The sequence below is a fragment of the Squalius cephalus genome (assembly GCF_949319135.1).
Source record: "Squalius cephalus genome assembly, chromosome: 2".
NCBI lineage: Eukaryota > Metazoa > Chordata > Actinopteri > Cypriniformes > Leuciscidae > Squalius > Squalius cephalus.
The window spans coordinates 21,745,253-21,773,132 of NC_137123.1; the positions used below are offsets into that span (position 1 = coordinate 21,745,253).

Sequence of the window (27,880 nt, forward strand, 5' to 3'; positions counted from 1 at the left end):
CTTATGCCAAGTCTCAGCAAGTTCACAACACTATATAGGAAGACCAGACTTTAATGTTCATACATAATGCACTAAAAGTCACTTTAGTTCAAACCAGGGTAACCAGAGGTTGTAATACCAATAAATAAAAGAATTTAAGGTTGTATATTCATGCTTGGCAAACCACACCCAGCAAACATGGGCTTTCCTTTTGAATAATATCACAAGTATGCAGAGTATGAGAGTTCCTCAACTGTGACAACCTTATCGAGCTCAAAACCCAAACTTCCTGAGGTCTTGACAATCTTCTGAATAAGATGTAGTCCCAAAACACCTTGGTTGTTTATGTGTTTGCCCATTTGTGATACACCCTGTTGAGTGCAGGCCTGGGCAGAGTTAACTAGCCTCTCTCGAGTAACCCAACACAGATACCTGCACACAGAGGAAGCTAATAGACAACAAAACACCGTTTATATCTGCAGTCGAGTGGTGTATCACGTTCAGCTGGATATACGGTTTCAAAACGAGGGTTTTAGAAACATTGTAAGAAAAGTAAATGGGGTTTGATGTAACAATGGAGAGCTGTAAAAACACGCAGCGGCGGCCTCACGAACTTCCTTGTAACCTGGTGGATTCTCTGAAGAGGACAAAAAAAAACGAGGAAAGTTGGAGAAGCAAAGGAGTTTACAAGAGGAACACAAGTGCTGTTACCGAATAAAAATGGTGCACACGGAAATACATGCTTTAAAATTAATTGTTGCGATTAAACGTAGGTATGAGAGTGGGACAAACCGCGGGGTGGGAAAAACAAGCTTTAGCATCTCCAGCCATAATGGTATTTGCAAGAAAGTTATACGCGTCTTACTATGAATGCATATTGATAAAGGGAAATAAATACAACACAATAAAGGTAAATTAAAAGCACTTAGTCTATTTAAATGTGGTGTTTTAAATCCTATGATCTTAAATAAGGCATTCTTTGGGGTTTCCCCAAGTATATTTCAATGGGAGCAAGGCCAATCGAGCATGGAAGAAGAAAAGTAGGAACGAAAGCAAAACAAATCTTACCCATGTTGAGCACGGTAACAGCAAATATTCCACACAAAGCACTTTTCCCATAGCATTTGCAAGTGATAAAAGAAAATCAGGGCTCCGCGAATTCCATTCCCACTGAAAAAAAAGTGAAGTTATTCCACAAGCGAGCGCGTTCCCCTCATTATAATCCTAGAGGTATCCCATTTTCCAAAGACAAATTCAAGATGCCCGAGCCTTCTCGCTAACAAAGGGCTCCGACCATCCAAGGTAAAACCCAAAGAATCGGTGATGAAAAAAAAAAAAAAATCTCAGCTCCAGACTACAAATGGCCAAACGGCTGATCCAAGACGTCCCAAACTTGTGCAGCCCTTTTTCTCTCTCAAAGAAGTTGTTCCTGTTTCGCCAAAGCTTGGGGGAGGGGAGCTGTTTTATCAAGCTCCTGGCCAAAGAGAGCGAGAGAGAGAGAGCTTAAAATCCTGCTGGCTCTTGTATGCTAGATATCCACTAGAATAAACGGTTTAAATCAAGTCTGCAGTGTGTTTCTAGAGCGAGCGATATCCGTTAACGTTAAAGAAATAGCAGTGGTTTAAATAATAACCGCAGCTGGCTGCACTAAACACAAAGACATTATATGAGAACCAACGTTAGTCCTTATAGACAATATATCGGACCACTTGTAGGGCTATGCTTTCCTTGTTAATCGACATTAAGTGTTTTAGATGCAAAAAGGATACTCTATTTCCTTTATCCTTTGGACTGCTCTCCTTTTACAGTGGTTGGGAAAAGCCGCTATATTTTAATGGTGAAAAGTGTGCGGTTGGAAAAACACAGAGAGGTGTCCGATTCCGCGCGACGGGGCTTCACGAGCGATTCACTCTCCCCAAAACGTGCTAGTCACAGCCTTTCCTTGTGAAACACAAGTGATTAAAATAGCTCACGGCACTAACATGGCTTCCCCCATCAGAAATCAGCGAGCGCCGCTGATGTGCACTCGCCTCCCCCCGCTATGATCCGGCCGGATGGTTTAGTCCATATTGTAATAAGTAGCAATTCTAGGTCAGGTTGACTTGCTATTGAATATAGTGACTGACGGCGGGCATCAGTTCGGGCGACTGTGCTCCGAATCAACCGCTATGATTTGTCGTTCAGATATAGGTAGGTAATGGTCAAACAATGCAAGGAAGAGCTCACTAGGACACGGTGAATCGTGGTGGTGTACTGCTGTTTTGTTGAGAGTGAGACATGAGAGAAGGTGTCAAAACATGACATTATAGTCACATTTACAGCCATTTGATTGATGTATGATGCTAGATATGGGACGAATCTAATAAAAAAAATTCTGCATTGTCGTTTATATATATATATATATAGAGAGAGAGAGAGAGAGAGAGAGAGAACTCATGCTTTACATATGGACTGGTCTGGAACCGTGTATATGAGTGGAGTAAAGTGTTCTATAATCACTCAGTTTTAGATTCACTTCAGGATTTACATTTCTCGCCCAACATACATTAGAGAGAGAAACCCTGCTATTGAGCGATCATTGAGCATCAATAACCACCACCAGCACTCCAGATGAGATCACACAACATCCATGTGTTTATTGTAATATAATAACAAAACTTATCCTGTCTGGACACTATCTTCACAACTCAATATGCAATCTTCCCTACTATTTCAAATGCATATGACGACAACATTCATAACAATATAGGCAAACAATTCCTGGATGAAGTGCATCCATGCGTTGAAAGTACAGCATAAATGAAATCCATACAACCACTTGAATAAGTACACTACCAAATACTTTACAGCTCAATTATTGTATTGTTTTCCTTTTTATATTTTTTATTTTGGGGTATGACATGCTCTTGACAGGTTTTATCAAAACACACGTAATATATTATTATGAAATCGGCATTATTCAACAGAAAAAAATAAATAATTGTCCATTGGGCACATAGTTCATGTCAAAACACATTCGCACTAGAATATACCACAGGTCCAACAATCTTTCCCAAAATCTTTTGCTGATCCTCTTGTTTAAATGTCATTTGGAGAGACATAATCCTTATATCACCCCGTTCCACTGAGACACTCCGACAGCAAACTCTTATAGTGGCAAAACAAGAGAATACAAAAGGATTTCATAAGTATAAGCTGAGCGCAATAGCAGAAATGTATTTACTTATTTAAACAACAAGAAATTGCAATTTATTCAAGCCTGAAATAGAAAGCGAGATGGGACAAAAATGCATTTCTCTTAATTTCGACGACAACAAAACAACTAGTGTGAGTGAGTGAGAGCTCAGAGTTGACAGAATCTGCTGTTCACACTACAGAATATTAAATGCTGAGGAAGAGGTGAGACTCATGGGATTAAATGCATTTGCTGGCAATCTAATCCTGAACCGCCACTACCACCAACAAACCCAAGCGATTACACCGCCCCGTTTGGGGGGGCTGGCTAAAAACAACAGCACCAGATTCTCCTTCCATCCTGGGGTGTGCTCAATTCCCCGTGATGTTAGCAATTGCTTTCTCGCTTTTTACCCACTGCTGAGTCCCGAACTGGGTCCCCCCAGGTAACAAAGAAGTGGAAAACCGATGATCTGTTGCCTTTTCCTCCAGCAGTGATACGTACAAACAGTGCTTCCCTGCTGATCGAAAGGAAATGTATTTACTCTCTTCCAGGAGAGAAAAAACATGAAAGTGTCTTAGTGGAGTATGAAGCTTTTACCTTGCTGCTCTATGAAGGAGAGAACAGGGACAGATGACACTGTTTACATACTTTAATGTGCTCGACTGAGCTTTCCTGTTTTGGTATCATTGATTTACTATATCTGTTGAACGCAAAAGAAGATAGGTTGAAGAATGTTGGTAACCAGACTGTTGATGGTAGCCATTGACTTCCATGGTATTTTTCTCTCCATACTATAGAAGTCAATGGGGTCCATCAACTGGTTCTTCAAAACATCTTCTTTTGAGTTCAACAGAAGAATAAAACTCATACAGGTTTGAGACAACATAAGGGTGAGTAAATTATGACTTTTCATTTTGGGTGAACTGTCTCTTTAACGGTTTAATTAAATTGCTCAGAAAGTTATAGCGCCCCTTGTGGCAGTGATATGTCAAATCAAGCATGTCTAGCTAGAAGCATTCACGTTCATGTTTGTTTTGAACCTTACTGTTGATTTGACACCAGTTTTGTTAGATGCTCTTATAATGAAGACGATGGGGATGAAGATGTGTTGGAAACATAAGCCCTTGAAGCCATATGTCACAGGTGTGTTTAACCATCAAGTGTCACCAGGTGACATCTGGTTGAATGAAAGAGCACAAACATCACCAGGGCACAGATCGCTGTCAAATATTAACTCTGTAAGGCCTGGTATATGAAATAATAAATGAATAAAAATCAAATATTTTTAAATGGAACAGTTTATTGAACCTTTCATTTAAATCTAAACATATTTTACATGGTTTTTCTATTAATAAATAAAATGCATAGATAGTCAACTAAACCAAAGTTGCTAAGTTTTCATCTTGAAATATTACTTACAATACAAAAATTTGTACATTTACTTTATAAAAATGAGGTAAAAATGTTTTATACTAAAAGGCCTTTAATTTCTTTAAAAATATAAACTATCAATCAGACAACAGAAGGCATATGTGTAAAACAGGCCTTAGAAATGTGTGTATCAGATATGAACAGTAGGCTTTATAGGGTTAAAATTTGTATTCGAGAGAGTGATGTGAGAGAAATTTACAATCCACACGGCAAAATGAGGCATAAACGATTCATGAAACAGGAATAATGTAAAAGGTAACATACAAAAATGATGACAACTAGCCCTATTTTGTTTTCCCTCAGGGTCAAATATCAACTACAACTGCTTCAGCCGCATTAAAACGCACAAATGTGTTTTGAAAAGAACAATTAACATGTCATCAACATGCCACTTAATACCAAACAATTTAATCAAGCGCCGTAATTTATTCGATAATAGCATATCAAAGCTCTGAATTAAAACGAGAGTTTTCAAAATGAATTTCTGTCTAATTGTTGTTAACAAAATTAAATAATACATTTACTTAACTTGGGCATGTTTCGTTAAAACTGTATATTAATTAGAGAAGAAGTGAAATGCTTGAGTGATCATGTGTGCAATGCTTTAATTTTTTTAAAAAAAATTTCAGTGCTGCCAGTGCGAGAGAGCTATGATCTCTCTTCAACTTTTGGCTGAAGTTTGAAGGAAAGATTTTTTGGCCGCAGTCATATCCGCCTCGACAGGACAGAAGATCTTTCGACTCTGCACAAACGTCACAGCAAAACAAACTTCCTCTGCTGGGCCCGCACTCCTCCTTTTTAATTTATTTCTACGATTTTGGCAGCATGCATAGCTTAGTTGCACCATCCATCCTTGCCTTTCCCTCTCTCTCTCTCTCTCTCGCTCTCTCTCTCTCTCTCTCTCTCTCTGTTCCTCTAATGTTTATTTCCTTCTTGCCACTCTACCCTCCTTCTCCCTTCAACCTCTATCTCATTCGTCTCTGTGTTGCACACTCTGTCTCTGTAATAGGAAACATTTCTCTCTATCCCTGCTAAACAGCTTCAGTTTTACACAAAGAGAGTCAAGAGCAACACCAGCTTGCTACATAAACGCCTCGCGTGCTCCGTATACGACGTAAATATCATAAGAGGTTGGAGCCATGGTGCAGTGGTTAGCAACAGGTTGAGTCAGTGCTCAGTTGCTGCAGGTTCGAGTCTGACAAGTCGGTTCACTCGGCTGCCATCTTGGCAACGTCTCCAGACAGTTCATTTCTGTGTATAAAATAGTCATTCAAGTATACCTTCTACTTGATTCGGGAAAGACCAAAATCTTCAAATACACTAGCATCCTACAATTTGTGGTTGGTAAGATTTAATGTTTTAGAAAGAAGTCTCACCAAGCTGCATTTATTTAATCAGAATTACTGTAAAACATATGATTTTTAAATATTATTCAAATTTAAAATAACTGCTTTCTTGTTTTAGATATCATTTATTCATATGGTGGCAATGCTGATTTTGCGCTTACATTTCGTATTATCAATGATAAAAACATTTGTTCTGCTTAATGTTTGTGGAAACTGTGATACATTCTTTTCCACAATTCTTTGATACGTTTATCCAAAATAGAAAATAGAGAGTCTTTACTGTCACTTCTGATCAATTTAATGCATAATTGATTAAAGAAAAAAAAAGCTAAAAAGCCCTTAAAAAAAGACTGACCCCACTTTTGAACAGTAATGCATGTTTACCAAGATTATATTACCAAGATTATATTTTTTTCATATCTGCAACCATAGTATAATAAATTACGCTTAAAAAAACAGGGTTTTTTTAAGGCTGGTCCAGGTAATGTACATGTGTGTTTTAGGCCTGGTATTAAGATGCGATTTGTTCGATCGGATCACAAGTGGACGACCCTAAATATAGGTGTAAATGGGGTCTAAAACATTTTGAGCTTGTCAAAAACGCATTCGACCAGATTGCTTTCGTACAGGGGTGGTTGCTGGCAAACATGCAGGCAAAGGTGACGAAGGTATTCCAACACAAAGAACAATGAACCAACTGACAGGTGAACTCAAAGCAACACATACAATTAACATTGACGTTCCCGGACAATGAACAGAACACAGGCAGGAACTTAAATACACAGAGATGATTAACTAAACGGTAAACAGCTGTGGTGATTGTTAGTGTCCATGGTGACAGATGAGTGGCGGGAAATAAGAACAAGGAACTAAAAGTCCTAGAACTGAATACTGTTGAACATAATGCTGACAGTAGTGTAGACGCTCATGTGGTCGAATGCGTTCGAACAGCCACAAAGGCTATCTACTATCCTCCTACTGACCTAATATGTAAACATTATGCGAAACGGATTTAAACTTTGTCGGCTGAAGACCCAAATTTGGTTTGAAGACAAAAAACACACCAAGCACAATGTTCTCTCACCATTCCTGACTTCTAACACACACTCACAGCGTTCAGCGTCTTCTTGTGGCTGTCAGAGCAGAAACGAAACTGATGCTCTCTGTATGTTTTCTGTCGTCTCTTAGCGCTTTCATATGTAAATTGCGTGAGCTTATTTTGTCCATTAGATCGAAAGATCTGAAAAACACATTAATTTATGTGCCCATAGATCCTCCACTTGAAGAAATCAGGACTGAAGTGGTTAAAAGTGGACTAAAGAAACGGGTTAAAACACCAGGTAAACGGAAATGCGTCTCCCACGTCTACTTGTGATTCGATCGGCCAAGACGCATCTTAATGTGTTAACAGGGCCTTGGAGTAAAGAAATAGCTTCCATTCTTACAGCCACAATATTGTGAAGATGCCACCATGATTTTGTTATCTATTCGCGTTTTCCTCTTAAACTTTCTCTGTGGAAGATGTGTCCTTATCCCATACATTTTCTTAATTAATGGAGTTTTTTTTTTCTAATGAGGCAGAATTCCCCCAAAAAGTTCCACATAAACTATACATTAGTTAATGGTATTATAGGAAATATACATGTTAATCATTGGCCCTGTACCAAATGATGCCCTCATTCATAGACACGATGTCTTGTTTTTAGAAATAGCATAGTTGTAATTCTGTAGTTCTAGTGAATATCCAAACAGCCATAGCATTCCACACAAGTCTCTCTTGGGCTTTGCCTGAGCCGTGAGATGTTATCTTCAACAGAAATGGATGTGCTTGTCCCACACTAGAAGGTGAGGACTGGACCACCAAGGCTGTGTTGATGGGGGGTTTACACATGTCATCTGTTCAGGCAGGTATCCAGTCATTATGTGGCTGTAGTTTGCACGCCAACCCCTATGCTACATTTCAGATGCAGGTGTCCCTGTCTTCTCCCATCTACCTTTAGAGATACAAATACCTCAACACATGACACTCAAGAGTTTCTATGGACACAAATAAACATCTAAGCAAAAATAAACATTTACACAAACTGCATCTTTTCACTTCCCTCTCACGTTAACCATTGTCTCTCATTGTGTGTCTCAGAGGGTGTTTACTGTAATGTAGCTGTAGCGGTTTGTGGTTGTCAGGGTGGCTGAGGAGGCCATTGTGGCGTTTGCTCAACAGACTGAGGTTTTCTTCACTCAACAACATTTATTTCCACATCTTTTCTCTCAGTCAGCAACATGAGATCAGTTCAAAGAGTTTTAGTGTTTTTACTAGGTGTCTCTTGATGTTTCCATGGATCTAATACTGCTCCTAATCACTTGGATTTGTTAAATGTTAACCACACACTAGAGTGCCTAGTAGTACATGAGCCAAAACATTATGACCACCTGCCTAATATGCTGTTGGTCCACTGCGTGCTGTCAAAACAGCGCAGACCCACTGAGACATGGACTCTACAAGACCTCTAAAGGTGTTCTGTGGGATCTGGCACCAAGACGTTAGCAGCAGATCCTTTAAGTCCTGTAGGTTGCGAAGTGAAACCGAAGAACTTGTTGGTCCAACACATCCCACAGATGCTCAATCTGAGATCTGGGGAATTTGGAGTCCAGGGCAACACCTTGAACTCTTCATGTTCCTCAAAGCATTCCTAAACAATATGTGCAGTGCGGACATGTGCGTTATCCTGCTGAAACAGGCCACTTTTACCAGGGAACACCACTGTCATGAAGGGGTGTACCTGGTCTGCAACAATGTTTAGGTAGGTGGCACGTGTTTCACAAATTCACATCCACATGAATGACCGGACCCAGAGTTTTCCAACAGAACATTGCCCAGAGAATCACACTCCCTCCACCGGCTTGTATCCTGGTGCCATCACTTGCCCAGGTAAACAGACTGGATAGCGTTTGTTGCCCTCCTGCATCGAGTCTAGGGCGCCCAACACCCTGTCGCCGGATTGTGGTTTGTCTCACCTCAGACCACTGTTGATCTATCTTTGCAAAATCCTCATTCAAAACATTTGATTCAAAGTTTGATTAGTTTAAAATATGAAACAATAACTATATGAAGAATAAATTAAATAATAAATTAAGACAAAGTCTTGGACATATTCTGGTTGTCAGACTTAGTTATAGTATAACTATACCAACTATACTTAGTGTAGTTGAACTATACCGGTTCTGCTAAGGACACTTGTGTGAATTTGAAGATAGATAGATAGATAGATAGATTTCATAGGAAATATGTCAACAGAGGAACTCTTTGAAACATTTATGGTCTTTAAAGCAAACTCAGAAAAATGTTGACTTTGTGAAACACAAATGTACATCAATACACATTAGAATCAGTATAAGTGCCTCCCTGCAGATCTGGGACCGGCTCTAGAGAGCCCCTCCACCCCATGGGCAGCGTGACTCAGCAATTCCTGGCAAATAGGCCAGTCAGCACGGCTGCCAGTCAGTCACTAGGTCATCAGGCCAGCCAGCCAGCCAACCAGCAGGATGTCTATATATACTGTGCAGAGAGAGCGTGTTGAGTCTGATAAATAATTGAACAGCACATTCATTAGCCTAGATTATTTAGCTTAAACGCTGGCTTCAATCCACCACAATCAGAAGTCATTACCTCACAATGAGCAAGGAGGAACATTCAAAGTTACGAGCCAGCACCTGCGAATCAAACAGGGAGGAATAGATTGTGCCTGATGCCAGTAGAGGAAGGAAAGAACAGCAGTGTGCACTCAGGGAAACACTGTTAGAAAAGAAAGCTGTAAGGTTTATGAAGGCATACAGCAAGACTAAAGAAAGATATTCCTCCCAGCCACCCTGGAACAGTCTGCTCTCTGCTGGGCCCCTCGACCCGCTTGGAGGATCGCCAGAACACATACAAACACACTGTCCAACCCACAGCACATCCAGAATTTCTAAAAAACATACACGCCAGCTTATTCCAGTACAGAAAGGCATATACATACACACAAACTCAAAACTCATAAAATGCATATTTATCACTTCATTTAAAAGGGGTCATATTGTGAATAAATCATTATTCATTATGAATTGATCTTTTGACATTGGAAGTAAGGAAAAAGAATCCTCCACAAAAATCCTCTTTGCACAGTGTGATGTTGCTTTAAAAACAGTTCAATACGTTAATAATGATTAACTTATACATTAGACAAAATATTGTCAGTTACTACCACGTTTCGTTCGTGAATGAATCAGCATTGTTAAACGAATTGGTTAATGATTCAATGACTCATTAATAAACTAATAAATCTGTGTTTTGAACGGATCGGTTGAATGAATAAATCAGTGACTCACTCAAAAACAGTCAATTGTCGCCACAAATTGGCATAACAAAACCCTCAATTAATGCACAGACTGTCTGGAATGCACAAACATTGAAAAGTCACGGAGCTGCATGTTGGACTGACCAATCAGAACCAGAACTAACTAACTGTTCTGTTCAATCTTAAAGGTGACATATTATGTCCCTTTTCACAAGATGTAATATAAATCTATGGTGTCCCCAGAATGCGTCTGTGAAATTTCATCTCAAAATACCCCCCAGATTATTTATTATAGCTTGTCAAATTTGCTCTTTTTTGGGTGTGAGCAAAAACGCGCCGTTTTTGTGTGTCCCTTTAAATGCAAATGAGCTGCTGCTCCAGCCTCCGTTCAGAAGACGGCCGATCCTTTACTACCTTTAAGCTTCATTCGGATACAATAACAAAACACGCGAATCTCACTCAGCCAAAATCTCAAAATAACCAGTAGCGCAGTGCTGCCTTATGGAGAGACTCAGGAAGTGGTTGCAACTTTTAGACTGCACCTGGACGTTTCTGGATGGTTAGTGGATACATTTATGTAGTTGTTGTGGAGTTACAGTACATTGATTCATCTCATTGACTTGCATGTACAGTCATATTCATCTCATTGACTTGCATGTACAGTCATGTTTAACTTTTATACAAGTTGACATGGTTCCCTGAGGTCTTTATAAGACGGCAGTGACGTTTTTTGGTCAAATGACAGAACTGTTTGTATGCTTTGCTCCAACTTTTACCATTGCGTTAAAACTGGTTACACTGTTGTTGCTTGTGAAAACCAAATGGCGGCGCCACGGGTGTAAACGTGCAGATTAAAGGGCGGTAATATTATAATAAGATCCCCTTTCTATGTCAGAAGGGAAGCAAAATCTGATGTCTTATTTTTTTACATGCTTGCAGAGAAAGGCTTACCAAAACAAAGTTACTGGGTTGGTAGATGTACCGGGGACCCGATTATAGCATTTAATGGAAAAAGTCCAGATTTTCATGATATGTCCCCTTTAACAGTTTGTAAGTCACAATTATTGTGTGAGTTTGTCACAATGTATTTTGGGTTTTTCACCCAGTTCACATGCATAGATGTTGAAAGTAATAACAGATGTGAAAATGTGCGGTGAAATTAACGATTAGCGAAATTTTTCTGAGCAAAAAAGGCCCATTTCTATTGTAAATAGTGTAGCTATGTGTGAAGTACACACTGAAGTAACTTTCAATACATGCAGCTTTTTAAGCTGTTCAAAGCGACGAATTTTTAAACCCGTTTTGAAAATTTGCATGGGGAAATCTTTCGCCCTCAAGCAAAATTGCAGATTGTGTATACTCCCCTGAAAATTCGTCTGAAATACAGTAGATGTGACCGCACCTAAAGTCTTAAAGGTCCAACAGCCAAAAATCAGTGTATTTAATTGGAAAATGGTCATATAAGACTAAATTTAATGTTTTGGTCCAAACATTAAAAGAATTAAAAGCAAGCTCCACAAATGCAGATAGTGAATATGACTTTCTATTTTCCCTTCTCTCTCTCTCTCTCTCTCTATTGCAGGTCTCTGTCCTCTTGATAAAGAGCGGTTTGAATATCAATGAGGTTTATTCTCTCCCGGGTCTGCGGCCAGCTGTTATAGAGTGAGCGCCATTCTGCTGCTATTTTGAGGCAAGATACGTAATTAAAAAATCAATACCTTCCGATGAAACCTTTTCACTATACACAACCATACTGACCTTGTTAAGACACATCCTGGATCACTTATATCCAAACACAAATACTGCTAAACAACACATGTGGCATCAAGAATAACATCAATTAATTTCCCTGCGTATTTTCTAATATATCTGTTTTCTGAGTCCAGATATGTTCAAAGCAATAAAAAGAGAAAAACTAGTTTTTGTAATGGTACATCTTGTGCGTTTGAGATGAGGAGTAGCACCCCTGCGGCTATCCCTGACACTTGAGGCTCGGACGCAATCGTCTGTTTTGACAGCGACAAGACGTGAAGATTTCTGTATGCAAATAAGATGTAAACAGACCATCAGGGAGCCATCTGTGTGGCTGGAACTCCCTGAGTGGGCGGGGCCTCTGTAGCCAGAGAGACGGGCAAGCGAATGAAAGCTCACAGCACCAGTTCGGGTCACCAGTGTAGACCTCTACGAATGTAAACAGAAGTGTTATTACCTCCGTCTTTGCCCGTTTAAGGGCCACACTGACATGGCCGTGAATTAGTGTTCGTTTAGTGCTTACAAATGAGTCGACTGTCTACTACACTCTTCACACACACAATAGGGGGAGCTTGGCCAGGCCCTTGTAATTAACTATCCTAAACGAGGAAGGAAAAATGAGGTTGAAGGTTAATATCTACAAGCTTTGTGTGGATACAACATGCTGTTCCATCAGCACTGATAGAGGTTGTCCTCTCATTCTGACCTGAGCAGTGCTGCTGTTTAAAGACAAGTTTAAACCTGGGTAACTTACACACCGATTGAAACGGGATCCGCGAGACATTTAACTTCTGTAATGTGCAGTATTTTAATGTTCAGTGGGAAATAATGCAGGGTAGGCTTGGATCTGGAATTGATTGATTGAAAAGGGGCCATTCAGCACCAGAATAGAACCACGTTGACTTGAAGAAAAAAAAACATGGCAATTAGCAAAACATTTAACGTAACTGTAATTTATGAGTGAGGCAGAATATTTGTTGGGAAACAATTTAAGAATATTAAAATGTAATATTGCAGAATAGCTTGTACTGTTGAATTAAGACAAGGCACATTTGCTAAGTAGATAGTTCTTGCCCAGAACAGAACTATACCACCAATCCAAATTGTATGCTAATTGTCAATCGTATTTGACGATAGTGGTCCTGACAGAAGTATTAATATCGCACATTTAAAAGCAACAGACGTTGACCCAAAGTGCACAATTCAGCTATTTGAATAAATACCCTAATAAGAAAGAAATAAAGACCAAATAAAACTCTGAAAACCTCAGCATAGCATTTCTAGGTATGCAGTTTTGGTACTCAATTTAGGACAGAGTTGATTTTAGGGGAACACTTTGTGTCTCTATGTGTACATGTGTGCGCCATGGAAGTTTTTGCTGTTAGCACTGGAGCTTGTTTCCGAAACACACAAGCATAGTGTTCCAGCAGCACACCCTCTCATGGAGGGAACAAGCTAAAAATATCACACACACACACACTTACAAGAAAGGCAAGGCAATCTCTCTTTTACACACACACACACACACACACACACAGTTCTTTGCCCTCTTTTCAACTACTTAGTGTTGCCACAAATGCCCTCTTAGCACCAAATAACACCCAAACCACAAATGAGTATCATTATTTATTAAAATCATTAGTTCTAGTATAGTAGTGGAAGTATACAGTTCAGTCTTTCACCCTAACCTTCACATATAGTTTTTCTCTCCCTGTCTGAATTAAGCCCAGCACCTTGACTCAACCTTGCCTGCGGCTCTATTCCACCCTAGATCAGCAGATGAACAGCGTAGACCACCAGCATTACATTAATACGTTACAATTTAAAGGCTCTATAGTGCTTATCAAGTTAATTGATTAATTGGCTTTATTTCACTTCATTCTAGACAGAGTTTTCTATTAAGGTGAGACCCTGGAAGCTTGCATTTGATTATTGCATTAGTAAAATGAAAGGAGTAGTTCACCCAAAAAAAGGGAAATTGTGTCATTTGTGTTATTTACTCTTAGCCTGGAAATCCAGACCTAAATCTGAAAGATTAATGGTCTGGCATCGACTAATGAAAATCGGCCAGCTCGAGGGGCGGAACCAAGCATGCATTTGAAAATCTCACTGCACACAATTGGATAACACTACGACCAATCACAACAATACGCCCCATACGCTTAGCTACCAGAGGAGATAACTGGTAGATTAGACTCTTGCCGTATCCGGTCGGCAAAACAGCAAAAATGCCCTTCTTGCAAAGGAACGATTTGAGCGCCGTCTTCCGTTCCTCTTTTAGATAATAAGCCAAGTCTAACTCGTTCATTGTAGCGGCCAAAGCCGTTTCAAACAACTGGTGTTCATTCATAGCCATTTTGAAATGTTTACTAATGACTTCGACGTCACAGCGCTGTCGTCATCTGTTTAGCTCACCTCTGGCCTGCCTATATCAGATAACCCGATGTGATTGGTGCAGCTCGGATACAAGGGCATATTTAAAGACAATAATTACTCGACGCCAGAGTGCGCTCGCGAGAACTCTGGATTTCCAGGGTAATTTACTCTCCAAATCTGTATGACTTTCTTCCCTCTGTGGAACACAAAGGCCTGGTTTCACAGACAAGGCTTAGATTATGCCAGGATTAGGCCTTAGTTCAAATAGGAGATTTAAGTAGCTTTTTATAAATGTGCCCTAGAAAAAAACATTACTGGTGTGCATCTTGAGACAAAACAATTGCACTGACACTTTAAGATATGTTAGTACAAGTTACTTTCAGTTCAGACAGCTCAAACATGCATTTTAGTCTGGGACTAGATTTAAACCTTCTCAGTGAAACTGGCCAAAAAAGAGGTATTTTTGCAGAATCTTTTCTATACAATAAAAATAGACAGTCAAAGGTAGTTAAACAAAAAGTAGTATGTATGAATTGTAATAGTTTTATGTGAGGAACAGACCAAAAGTTTTTCCCTCTTGCATCATGATTGCTCATGAAATGTGCAAGAACCAACCAACCTTTGGTTTGAGTTATTGACCTCAAACCAAACACATTTCAGGTTTGACAACAATGACTTTGGGGATGATTTTCAGCACATAATGGCAAACATTGGATGGTTTGTCACACAAAGCTATACCGTATGACTTCAAATGATTTAGAATATAAGTCATATGGACTGCTTTTTTCAGTTTTGGAGCTTGGCTATTTACTATTTTCATTGTATGGACATGAGTAGCTCAGACATTCTGCTAAACATCTTCTGTGTTCCACAGAAGAGAAAAAGTCATACAGGTTTGGAACAACGCAAGGGTGAGTAGATGATTACAGAACTTAAATAACGTATTTAAAATCCAGATTGTGATGGCAAACGATCCGAGCTGTGAACGCAAAAGTTGTGGGCTCAAACTCAAGTAGTGTTGACCCAGGAACTGAGAAGTGCTATGATTTCAGCCCTATTCTGTCACTGTTCTTCCCTGGAGCGCGACACTTCTCCATGTTCCGCCCCAGGTTGTTCCAGAGGGTCTGTCCTGGCAATTATTGTAGCGAAAGTCACTTTAAATGAGAATGTATGTGCTACAAAGCCGAGTGACTAAAAGGATTGCCTGTTTAAAATCCTGACAGACCATACAAGGTTTGTAATATCATGTTAACATTTAACTTTGCTAATTATGTTTTATGAGTTGTATCCATATCTAAATACCAACCCAAGCTCATTGGAAAAAAATAGAGATATTTCAGCAGAATATTACTTTTTGACACTTTCAAAGGGAAATATCCAGTGAGTGGCAGTAAAAGCGTATTCAGTTTTATCCAAAACAGGTGAATGTCAACATTTTATTCAGTTGGTTGTACTTACTGAAGCAGTTTGGAAATTAAATGTCCGGTCAGTAAGGCTAAAACGTTAATGGTCTATTGCGTTCGAAAATAACATACCACCTATACTAAATCCGACCTTAAACCTAACCGATATAGAAAACATGAGATTAAAACTCATTTGCTGAAGTAACCATTGTAGTTTATCTTTTTTCTACAAGTCTTTGAGCCTTTTTATGGTGACTCATATGTAAGCACGACACTACACAAGTGCAATACTGTACCAGGTGAGCTACCGAACAAGTTTACTACATCAGAAAAGTTATACATATAGAACTGGTAATATGATTCAAATGTCAAAATGTATACGTTTGCGAATTATGCACTATTGTAAAAGTGTTTTGAGGTCATAAAATTATATTGCGCAAAATTAAAGAATCGCGCAAAAACAAGTATTTAATAATTGATTAACTAATTGTCTGATAATCAATAATATATCATCATAAATTGTGTGAAAAGTACAAAGCCATGATGGGATGGGACAAAAAAATCGTTTCATTGCTTTTGCTTTTGCTTGCTTGTTCCTCCAAGAAACTTTTCGTTCACTTGCAAAAGCACTGAAATATAGTTTTTCATCCCACCTTATATTATTTAATCACAAAAGTTCTGTGAGTGCACACAAAGTTTCTCAGGGAAATGCAAAAGTTTTGTGAGTTTTCCTAAAATGGAGGTAGAGGCATGTTTTTTTTTTTGGCTAGGTTGCTAAATACTACAGCATGAGATTCTGTAAATGTAACAAGCTCAAGACGGAAGGGCAAAGGTTATGAATATCTCGGAAAAGACATGGAATTGACTTTGAGAAACTGGTCTCGGTTCAGTGCAATGTTTAAGTGGGGCTGGTACTTTTCCATGCATGATAAAATCACCTCATTGGCCCAAAGCTGTCATCAGAGACGGGGAGCTGTTCCCTACAGCTGGCCTACCTAAAGAGCCCCCTTTTCTCAAAATACACCAACACACGCACACAGGACACATATAACACAACCTCATAATGCGCTGGAAGTCTTTGAACCCATTACACCGTGCACACACACACACTAACAGTGCGACACACACACACAAACAGTGTTTACATCTAGACTATACCCCCTCCCCTTGAGACCCATTCTACATTCCTTCACCAGACTCCCTGCATTCCTCTTCTACTGAGGAGGGGGTCTGACCGACTTTCCCCCTCTTTCTCTTTCTCTATCTTTCTCCTTTTTTCTATCTCTCTCTTGGCCATTCTTTGTCTTGCCCCTTTCTCCTTCTCTTCCTTAGAGAGAAATGTGTGCGACAGGGAAGTAGATGGGGAGGAGACAAACAACTGGTAAAACAGCAATGATCTGGGTCATCATCTAGAGTTGTCTGATTTAGTTTGAATGCGTGTAAGAAAGACGGCTGCAACAACTGTAAACAGGAAAATACATACATGGCCTCTCTACCAAAATGCTAGGAAGCCTCCTCAAAGTCTACGCCTAAAGGCAGCTGCTTTTGACCATTTTGAAACACCCCCAGCAAACAATTTTGCGTTTAAAAGACGTCTTTTAGCCATCCAAACACAGCTCTGACGTCTAGGCTAAAACAAGGCAAAATTTGGGCTGTCAGTGAAAATTTAATAGACGTCTAACAACCATATCCAAAGAATAGACTAGTCATCAGTTAGACTAAATGAATTGAAACACCAAATAAAATGAAACCAAACACCTTGTAATCACTGTTGACTTTGCTTACATGATGGAATATCATACATCTCGCAAGTTATTTTGGTAATAACCAAATTCAAGCTTATTTTGGCTATAAGTGGGTAACTCATAGCCGAACTATATATCGAGTCTATAGTTAACCTAGAGTAGACGGTGAAATGACGACTATTGCTTGCTTGGCATACCACATACCACACAAATAGCACTCCGTACTGGAGAATCAACAAACTATTGATTTCAATAGAGTTTGATGTTAGCATGTTGCTAAGCTAGAACCAGGGCTTGACATTAACTTATTTGCTCACCAGCCACTTTTAATATTATCTCAGAATTTGGTAGCAGGTAAATTAGGCTGCTGTCACTTTAAGTCATCATGTATGGATCCATTATACGGTTACACATGCTTTTTCTTTGTTTCACGTTGAGATGACTATGATGGCAACTTTCTAGGTGTTGGAACGGAGCAACAGACTCAGGGCCCTATTTTAACGATCTGAAACGCAAGTATCAAACGCGAAACGCAAGTGACTTTGTGGGCGGATCTCGGGCGCTGTTGCTATTATACCGGCGGGATAAATTACTCTTGCGCCCGACGCAAATCTAAAATGGGTTGGTCTGAAGTAGCTACATTAATCATAGGTGTGGTTTGGGCGTAACGTGAAATAAACCAATCAGAGCGTCATCTCTGGACACCACAATGATTTCCCTTGTGTGGTAATATTTTTCCTTGTAATTATGTATGGTTTGCAAAAATGGGAACTGCTGTCTGCGTCTGTGTAGATGAGAGAAGCAAAGTGTATGTGCGTTGTGCACACGCTACATTATGGCCAAGCATGCGCCCTTAAAATAGCATCTTAATAAAGCGCCACTGATTTTAGACTATAGGTTTTTCCTGGTCTGTGGCGGAATTGTTTTCTGAAACTGCAAAATAGCACCAGGGAACGTTTACGCCGGAACAACTTCTCCGTGTTGTTGGAGAAGACACTTGTCTTCTCCAAGTGTTGCGCCGGAACACTTCTCTTTTCGCTGAACCGCCCCTGGGAGCGCAAGTTCATTCCCTAATTTATCGACATGCGCCTCTGGAGGGAAAAGTCCGCTATGCGTCGGGTGGAAAATAGGAATGATACATGCGTCGGTGTACAAAGTCAATTGCGCTGGGTGCAAGATAGGGCCATCAATGTGGAGCCACACATACCGATGTTATGAAAGACAAGAATAAGCGCCTGTAGCAGTATTGTCCCTACGGTTTTCAGTCTGGTTTTCCCATCTGAGCTGAAGCTAATTCCAGTGAAGTGTTCTTCTCAGAGAAGCAGCGGTAGATTTTCCCCCTCGCTCTGTCCTCACACACTCCCTGCTTGTTCCCCCAGTCTACAGCCTGATTGTGTGTTCAGCTCAGAGACTCTTTCCTAGGGGCAGACCTGCTGTGTGTGTGTGTGTGTGTCGTAAGTCTCTCAAGATGGTTTTGTCTTTGGCTGCACAGAATATTTAATCAGGAATACTTGGTGAAAATACACACAAACATGAACACACAATTCTAATGACCTACATTTTACATAAACTACTGTAAAAGTAGCGTACAGTAGCATTCATTTAGTAGTATAGAGTACACTTATATGTTGTTTGTTAGTAGTTTCGTGCACATTTCCAAAAGAGTAGTTTGTTATATTTACTATTGTAATGTGCATGCTCATGTTTGATGATAAACAAAGCAACTTACATTCAAGGTACACATTTTATCAGTCCTTACTTTCCCTGGAAATCGAACCCATGACCTTGGTGTTGCTAGCACCATGCTCCACTGTTTAAGATACACGAAAGCTTCTGACAGAATCCTGAAACAAATGAAATTAAACAAATTATTGATGTCAAATTTAGTGGTGTATTTAGTCATTTCCATGTTTTATTTACTATTGTAGTAATTCATTTAGTAGTGTAGTGTACACTTCCACACTGTAAAAAAAAATATGCCTCTCCAACATAAAAATTTCTAGTGACCCGTTGCACCTAAAATTTTTAGTTGGCCCAATTTAAGTTGCAGAAACCAACTTCTTTGTGTTGTGCTGACTACCCCTGCATGTAGACTGAGCTTGAAATAGAATGTTGTGTCAATTAAATATTTTCTGTTGACTAAACATAGCTTGTTGGGCCAACAAGCAGACTCAAATTGAAATAAAATGTTGTATTAATTAAATATTTCATGTTGGCCAAAAAGTCTATTTTTCATTAATGTTGGTCAAAAAATCTATTTTTCGTTATTTCAAATAAATAACACACTATGCTCTGATAAAGTACATTTTATGTATTTATTTAAATCCATATGAACTTGTCTGTCATGCTAATAAAATAGCATGGCATATCACTCTTAGTCAATAGCTGTACTGGAAAAACAAATATCTGCTTTACAAAATGAAACTCGAAACTTACACTTACAGTGTTAAAATGTATTCCGTTAGTAATGTGCATATTTCACACTTTCAAAAGTGTTATTTTAACTCCAAAATGGAGGGAGTCATATATACATTTCAGGAGTGTTAAATTTGACTCAAATTGAGTTTGTATTTATGAGATGTGCTTTTTGACAAAAGGAATCTTTTCAGAAATAAAAGCAAAGCATTTAACCTATTGATAACAATGAATGCACATCAAAACAATCCAGAAAGTTAAAATGTAACCTTAGTCTGGGATCATAGTAGAATTCTGTTCATTGTAATGTTAAAAATAAAGGCAAAATGCAAACAGTTGTTTTAACAAACTAGTTTTTATTAACAAACAAGTCCCTTTACATCATAGGTTAACTTTTAAAATAAATGAAGGCAAAATATAGACATTTCTGCCATCAGAATTATGTGAAAGCTGCTCATCAAATGGTCTGTTATCTCTGTAATACTTCAAGTCCTGTACATGTCAGTGAATGTAAGTCCTGTGTCAGTGAAGTTGAGTCAATACCTTCGACTTTGCAACAGTACAGCAACAACATTCAACAGATGAAAAACAGTTGCAGGATACGAGTGGATCAGTTGTGTCCAATTGCTAACAGTAAAGTTCAGTGCATAGTTGTTTCACAGAGAAGGAAAGGCTGTGCAGATCCAACTTTCTCGAAAAATCCTGTAGTGCTGGTTCCCTAGAGTAGACAACACAAAACCAGACCATTTACAATTAATATTTGTGTTTTATAAATACAGCAAGTTTATGGTGGAAAAAGTTCAATCATCTTAGACTTTCGTGACTCAAACAATAAACTATTTTGGTTAGATTAAGACTTGAATTTACTGATTTCCAAGTAAATTAAAGACTTAATTCATCCAAAAATATAAATTCTGTCATTAATTATTCACCCTTATGTTGTTCCAAACCAGTAAGAGTTTTGCTCATCTTTGGAACACTTAATGATGATATTTTAAAATTTCTGTCCCTTCATCGACAGCCTATTCAACTATCACTTCCAAAGCCACAGAAAGGTATAAAGGAAATCATAAGTAATCATGTGACTCAAGTGGTTTAACCTCAATTTTTTTTTTATGAAGCAACAAGAGTGCTTTGTTTGCACAAAAAAACAACAACAAAAAACTTAACTTTATGTACTAATTATTAATCTTCGATGCACGCTCACTTAACATCTGCTTTCGCATCAACAACATGCACAACTCGTAATGTTCTCATGAACGCATGTTGGAAATTTATATTTTCTAAATTAAGTGGTAAATGTTTTGTTGCTGCAAACACAGCACTCGCGTAGTTTAATAAAATGTATGTTAAACCACTGGAGTCGCATGGAGTACTTTAATGATGTACCTTTACACCTTTATGGGGCTTGAACGTGGTATTTGCGTAGACTGTCAATGGAGGGACAGGAAGCTCTCAGATTTCATTAAAAATATCCTCATTTGTGTTGTAAAGATGAAAGAAAGTCTTACATGTTTGGAACGAGATGAGGGTAAGTAATGACATAATTTCCATTTGTAGGTGAACTAACCCTTTAGGAATAAATTTAGACACGCACCTTAAGAAATCTCACTAAATAGTCAGCTGACGGAAGAATCTTTGTTCCCTTCTTGTGGCTTTGTGATGTTGGAGGCAGGTGATGGGCAGAGATTTCCCAATCAGTTGAGTCTAAAATTAAAAAAGCAAGACAACATCTACCTGTCAAATCATGAAAACAATTGGTTTGAAAACTAATTTTATTTAAGGAAAAGGAAAAGTAACTTTTGTAAAGTAATTTGACTGGACAAATTCAAAATGACTTATGAAACACAAAAAAATCTAGTTATACCAAATAGCAACAAAGCTTTTTTTAAATGTTTATGCACATGATTATCTCAAATGTTATCTGTAAAATCTGACCCTCACCAGGTTCTAGTCTGCACAGCCTTTAAAGACCAAGCCTGGTTAGCCTTAACCACTTGGTGCAGCATGGAAATGCTCCTAGCAAACACAAATAGCAAATACATTTAAACATGAAAGCATATCCAAACATCAACCAAAATTGAATCTGATAAATACATTTTCATAAACATTTAATCTTAAAGAATTACTTACACATTCTAAGAAAATTTGTTTTTCAGTTAACGTTAGGTTTCAGTTAAGATAAGTTAGGTGTGCTGGCAAACGAAAGTAAAATATGGTTTGAGGATAAATACATTATGATATTTGCACATCACAAATATTGTCATAAAACAAAATAACATTATAAAATACATATTGTAAATGAGTTAAAACACTTACTCTGTGTTTTCACCGTTAAAAGCAAACTCCGTGTCTGCACTGCGTCACGAGTCAAAGATGCAGGGCCTAACGTTAGTCTGTGACAAAGGTTTAGGCGCACACATCACATAAATATCGTTATAAAACAATATAATGCCATGAAATACATGTTGTAAATTAGGTTAAAAACACTTACTTTCGGTGTTTTCCCTGTTAACGTTACAAGCAAACCTTCTCGTCGTCAGCTCCGTATTGAGTCAAAGATGTCGCCTTTGAGAAAGGTTTCAGCTCGTTTAAGCATGTGCACAGACTGAGCATTTAAATTTCTCTATAAATCAATATGTTATAAAATGCATATTGTAAATTAGATAAAACACTTACTTTCGTCGTTTCTCTGTTTAAAAGCAACCTCACCCAGGTCTGCTCCGCATCGCGCGTCAACGAAAATGCCTTTCTGAGAACGATTTAGCCATTTACAGCACATACATATTGTAATAAAACAATATAATGTTATAAAATGCATATATAAATGCGATAAAACACTAAATATCTGTGTTTTCCCTCCTCGTATGCCTTGCATCGTGAGTCAAAGAAAATGGCGTCTGTGAAAAAAGTTTCGTCGCGCTTCTTTGCGCATGCTCAGACGATTGACGCTGTTCCCTCTTGCTCGGCCAACATAATATTTTTTGTGCAACGTTAAAAGTTCTGTGAACACAATTATTTATTTTCTCTTGATGAACATTTTGTAGTACAGTCATGGAAATCATGCAATCATTGACCAAACATATTTTTTCTTTTTTGACACAACCATTATGTTGAGCCAACATGTATTTCCTCATTTGTACAACTTTTCGCATCAATCATTTTTTACAGTGCATGTTACATTTAATATTGTATTATACAGTACATTTCAGTTTTAGATATACAGTACTGTTCAAAAGTTTTGGGGTTGTGTGATTTTTTTCTTTTTTTAAATCAGTCTAATGCTCATCAAGTCTACATTTATTTGGTCAAAACTACAGTAAGGAGCAGTAATACTGTGAAATTTTATTGCAATTTAAAATAGTCGTATTTTATAATGTAATTTATTCCTGTGATCAAAGCTGAATTTTTGGCATCATTACTCCAGTCTTCAGTGTCACATGATCCTTCAGAAATCATTCAAATATGGTGATTTGCTGCAAAAAGAAAATCTTATTTTCCATGTCTTATAATGTTATAATATTTTTGTGGAAACCGTGATACATTTTCTCAGGACTCTTTGATAAATAGAAAGTTCAAAAGAAAACTTTTGTAACATTATACAATGTCTTTACTGTCACTTTTGATCAATTGATGAGTCCTTACTGACTAAAAATATATATTAATTAATAAAAATATTACTGACCCCAACATTTTGAACGGTAATATATAACTACTGTACTATATACTACATTTCTATATTACATGTACAAGTCTAAACTAAAATTTGCATGTGTAGAATGTAGTGCAGCATTACAAACACACAGAGATGAAAATAACTGTCTTGGAACGTGTTTTTAAAAGTTGAACTTTTTATACGACATCTTTGAAACGTGGCGCTCATGCACAAGACGCGACCTGAAAAAGCAGCAAGACGCGGTGCAACGGTCAAATATGTCCGTCTAGCGCATGTTTACGTAGAAACGCAACCGAAACTTAGCACGTTCTGTGTCAACGGCTCCATGAAATTATGTTTATTAGATTACAAGCATCATATTTACTGGAGTGTACATCGGCCAGCAGGTCCTGAAGCGGAGAGCTGTGTTGGTATGGTAACAGGAATATCAGCAGAGGGGGGGAGGGGAAGGAGATGAGGATAGGTGAGCGAAAGAGAATGAGGAAAAGAGCAAAGAGACAGGAAAACCAGAGGTGAGGTGAGTTCTCAGGGCTTCAGACAGAAATGTCTCTCCATGTCTCACGCGATCCCTAATTCTTTCTCTTACATATCTCACTCTTGCTTCTGTCTCTCTGCAGTCACTGTCACTTTTGACCTGATCACTGTTTGCCTCATTCTCCTATTCATGTCCTCTCCATACCAGCCAATGTGTGTGTGTGTGTGGTTGGCCGATTCCATTCTGAGATACTGAAATGTCTCCTCAGTGCACTATTTCTGTCATCGTACTCCCCTGCTGCAGCGGTAATAAGGAACCGAGCTGTGAACTGTGATTCCAGCTCCCAGCAAACCTCTAATCCAATCCTACAACAATACAGCACACATGTAAATTGAATACCACCTCTTAATAGGTTTAAATTTCATTTTTATGTAAAATACGACACACACTTTTGTTTTTTCCAAAAGCCCTCGGCTCTTCAGTAGACAATATGAGCTTTACACTAACTAACGAAATTGTCTCAACAGCAATGAAAGGCTTTGATATATACCCACTTATGACTGATTAAACAGACTTTCTGTATTTTATTTGCGCTCTCCGCTCTCTTATGCACACATGCATGATAAAACCACCTGTCCAAAACAAAAAGTGTTTGCGTTCGATCCAACACTCGATCGAGCTTAAGAGCAACATTATAATTCATTCAGGGGTGTTTTGCTATGCTCTGCGTCGACTGGCTCAGAAGCAGGAGCAGTTGCATTTCACCCCCACAGTGCTGAATGATAAGTCGAGCCACCAACACGCACCACTGTCAATCAGAGCCGGAATGGCTCACCAGATGGAAGCCATTTTGAATATGTCACTAAACTCAGTTACTTACGCTGCCTTCAAGTCCTCCTGGGGAAAAAAAGAACAAATAGATACATTTAATAGTTATTTGTCTCGTTTACAATTCCTGACAATGGTAGGAAGCCTTTTTTTAGCACTAATGAAGCAAAATAAAGAGCAAATTGGTACATTTGATATTGGCCTATATTTTTATATTTCCTGACAACAACAGGAATCTTTTTTAGTACTAATGCTTATTAGGTGTGCAAGTGATGCTTTGTGCATTTATTGTGCTGCCGCAGAGAATCATGGGACATGTAGTTTGGTTGCACAAGCTTGTCAACTCATAAACCAGATAAATGAGTAGTATTTTCTAACTAGCTTGAATACTATTCTTCATCAACAGTACTAAAATAGGCATTTAAACGTTACAGTTAGCATTCACCCCTTATGATCAATATCAATTAGCTTCTGCTAATTCACACACCATATTGGAAAGTCAGAGCTCACTCACACGTCACTTAAAGTAGGCTTATGTTGTAAATATGATCACTATGACATGACTTGAAGGCAGCATTAAGCGCTAACTGTGTATATAGAACATATACAGATGAATGTTTACCGCCCTGACTAGCGTTAGCACCATTCATTCCACATTAATCAAGAAAGCCATTTACTCTAATTAAACAGTAAAATGGGTTGCTGACCTAAGGTAAAGAGGACAAATATATGCAAAGATTAATTCAATTTCCCTTCATTTGTCTTTAATGGAAGTCTTGCGAGTTCCATACACATTCTTAAATCTGAAGAATAGGTGTGAGACGGTTGGCTATCTTTAAACCAGATTCATGGTCACTTTGAGCACAAAATGCTATTGAACAGTGACTAAGCAACTACTTTCAATAACAACAACAGCTCATGAGCTTTAATAAGGTACCAGTTGACCCGCAAGCAACTGCAATCAATCATTTGTTAGTTAGGGAATCAATGTGCTGTCACTGTTAAGAGTTCGTACTGAAATATGACCGCAACACTGTCAGCGTCTACAGTGGCTACCAAACTCTTCTATAGTAACTTCAATTGTAATGATATCACAATATGACCATTTTTAATGTATTTTCAATCAAATAAATGCAGCCTTGGTGAGCATAAGAGACTTCTTTCAAGAAATTAAAAAAATCTTACAGACCCCAAAATTTTTGAACGGTAGTGTATTTATATGAGAAATGTCTAGAAGTGGAAATATTAAGTCATTTCTGAAATTTATACAACAAATAACAACGATCATTGCATGTTTTTAACATCTGGCTACTGTACGATATGCCGGAAACCTGATATGAATATGAAAGTGTCTCTTTTTTTAACATTCTAAAACCACTAATAAAATATTCCCTTAAATAGTTTTGGCACCAGATAAGATTCCTCAAATTCCTAAATGTCTGGACCCCATTTATCTTATGCTGGTGGAAGAGGGGGAAAAAACAGGGCACTCACTTATTCGCTATCCATTCATTCCTGTCCTCTAGTTCTCTTAAGAGTCACAGGTCCTGACAATACAGCCTCTGTTCTATGAGGAAGATCTCATACCAGCAGAAAGGCACTCAGTAAGAGTGCTCCATCTGAACGCCTGTCTTTTTTTGTCTAAACAAGGATTTTTGTTCTATATTTATACATTTAAAAAAGCATATATCAGAAATATTCTTTAGAAGGTTTCCTTAGAAATAGACAAATGTTTTACTTGAAAGAATCTCTGAAAAATATTCAGCCATAATATAATTCCATGACAACTATAAATTCATAAACACCCTTTCTTTTACTAGAAGACGATGGCATAAACTTCAAAACATTACTGATTTGTGAACCTTATTTTAGCTCTATTTAGGTCCTTTTTGCAGTTGTAAGTTAGTTACTCTTAAAAGTGATCAGTTGACTTAACTTAAAAAAAGTGAGGAAACCCACTGCCTTAAAATTATTAAGTAATAGAACAGTTATGATTTTTAAACTGCACCAGACGACGTGACAAAGGCAAATCGAATCCATAATAATCAGTGATGTTGTCTCTGGATATGGCGCCACAAGACACGACAAATTCCCGACAGTAAACTGGGATGCCTCGTTCTATTTCTGACGTACTTCAACTGCTCGCACTACTTTCAAGCTGTTGCGACGCAACACGACTCGACAACTGTAATGTCCGGTGTTGACACTTGTGTTAGAAGAAAAGGTTCTATATGGGGTTCTGTCAGGCACGTCATATATAGAACCTTGGTTCACATCATTTGATGGATTTATTTTTAATTTTGTTTTAATTTATTTAATTACATTGTATGAATTAAGCAGCTCGTAAACACTGTAAAAACACTTTTTCATTTCAAATTAAAAAAAACTTTTTTCTTTTGTCAAAACAACTTGGATAATTAATGTGGTTCAGATAAAATAATATTTTGAGTTTCTGTTGATTAAACCAACTAAAAAAAATTATTTCAATGAACTCAAACTTTTAAGGCAACCAGGGTAACTTACTTTTTTAAGTTAAACCAACAGTCATTTTTACAGTGTACTTCATCACTATAAACAAATTAAATAACTCATTAAATATGAAAGTATTATTCAATCATAAGACATTTCTCCTTATATAGAACCTTTTTTGGCATAAAGAGTTCTTTAAAATTGAGTCAAGAACCCTAGGGTTCTATATAGAACCCCATCAAACTTTTTTTTCTAAGTGTGTATCTAATTCCTAAGTGCCCATAAATTTCCCTCTTGGTCACCAACAATCCAACCATGTTTTCGTATACCTTGCCTCATTCCTGAAATCAATTAAGTAGGCCAACAGGATGAGATACCCTACGAATTCTAGCCACACTAAATTTGACGTGTTCAAATTCTTTACACCAGCTCAATCAAATATCGCTTCTCTCCACAGACAGAAAAGTTTGGGC

The 27,880-nt window shown here is 38.2% G+C and overlaps 1 protein-coding gene and 1 long non-coding RNA gene across 6 annotated transcripts in view; both read right to left on the minus strand.

Moving 5' to 3' along the window:
- bcl9 (BCL9 transcription coactivator) overlaps positions 1-27,880 on the minus strand; it is a 108,125-nt gene that overhangs the window by 49,944 nt on the left and 30,301 nt on the right. Inside the window, exon 2 of one of the 4 annotated variants that reach the window (XM_079864627.1) lies at positions 19,274-19,388. The exons of 1 other annotated variant lie outside the window; for it this stretch is intronic. The gene's annotated coding sequence lies outside the window, so the exon portion shown is untranslated. Of the gene's footprint in view, positions 1-1,047; positions 1,979-19,273; positions 19,389-27,880 lie in introns of those variants that run through there. 2 more of the 4 variants (XM_079864626.1, XM_079864629.1) reach the window with 2 other exon arrangements.
- Positions 20,206-23,073, minus strand: LOC307153486. Of its 2 annotated transcripts, XR_013820161.1 has the most exons (7): positions 22,639-23,073; positions 22,454-22,527; positions 22,279-22,355; positions 22,093-22,154; positions 21,904-21,978; positions 21,557-21,666; positions 20,336-20,677 (listed from the first exon to the last, which is right to left on the minus strand). It is a non-coding gene; the product is annotated as an uncharacterized lncRNA (long non-coding RNA). The 2 variants fall into 2 exon arrangements; XR_013820160.1 differs by lacking the exon at positions 22,093-22,154 and having other exon boundaries at positions 20,206-20,677; positions 22,639-23,070.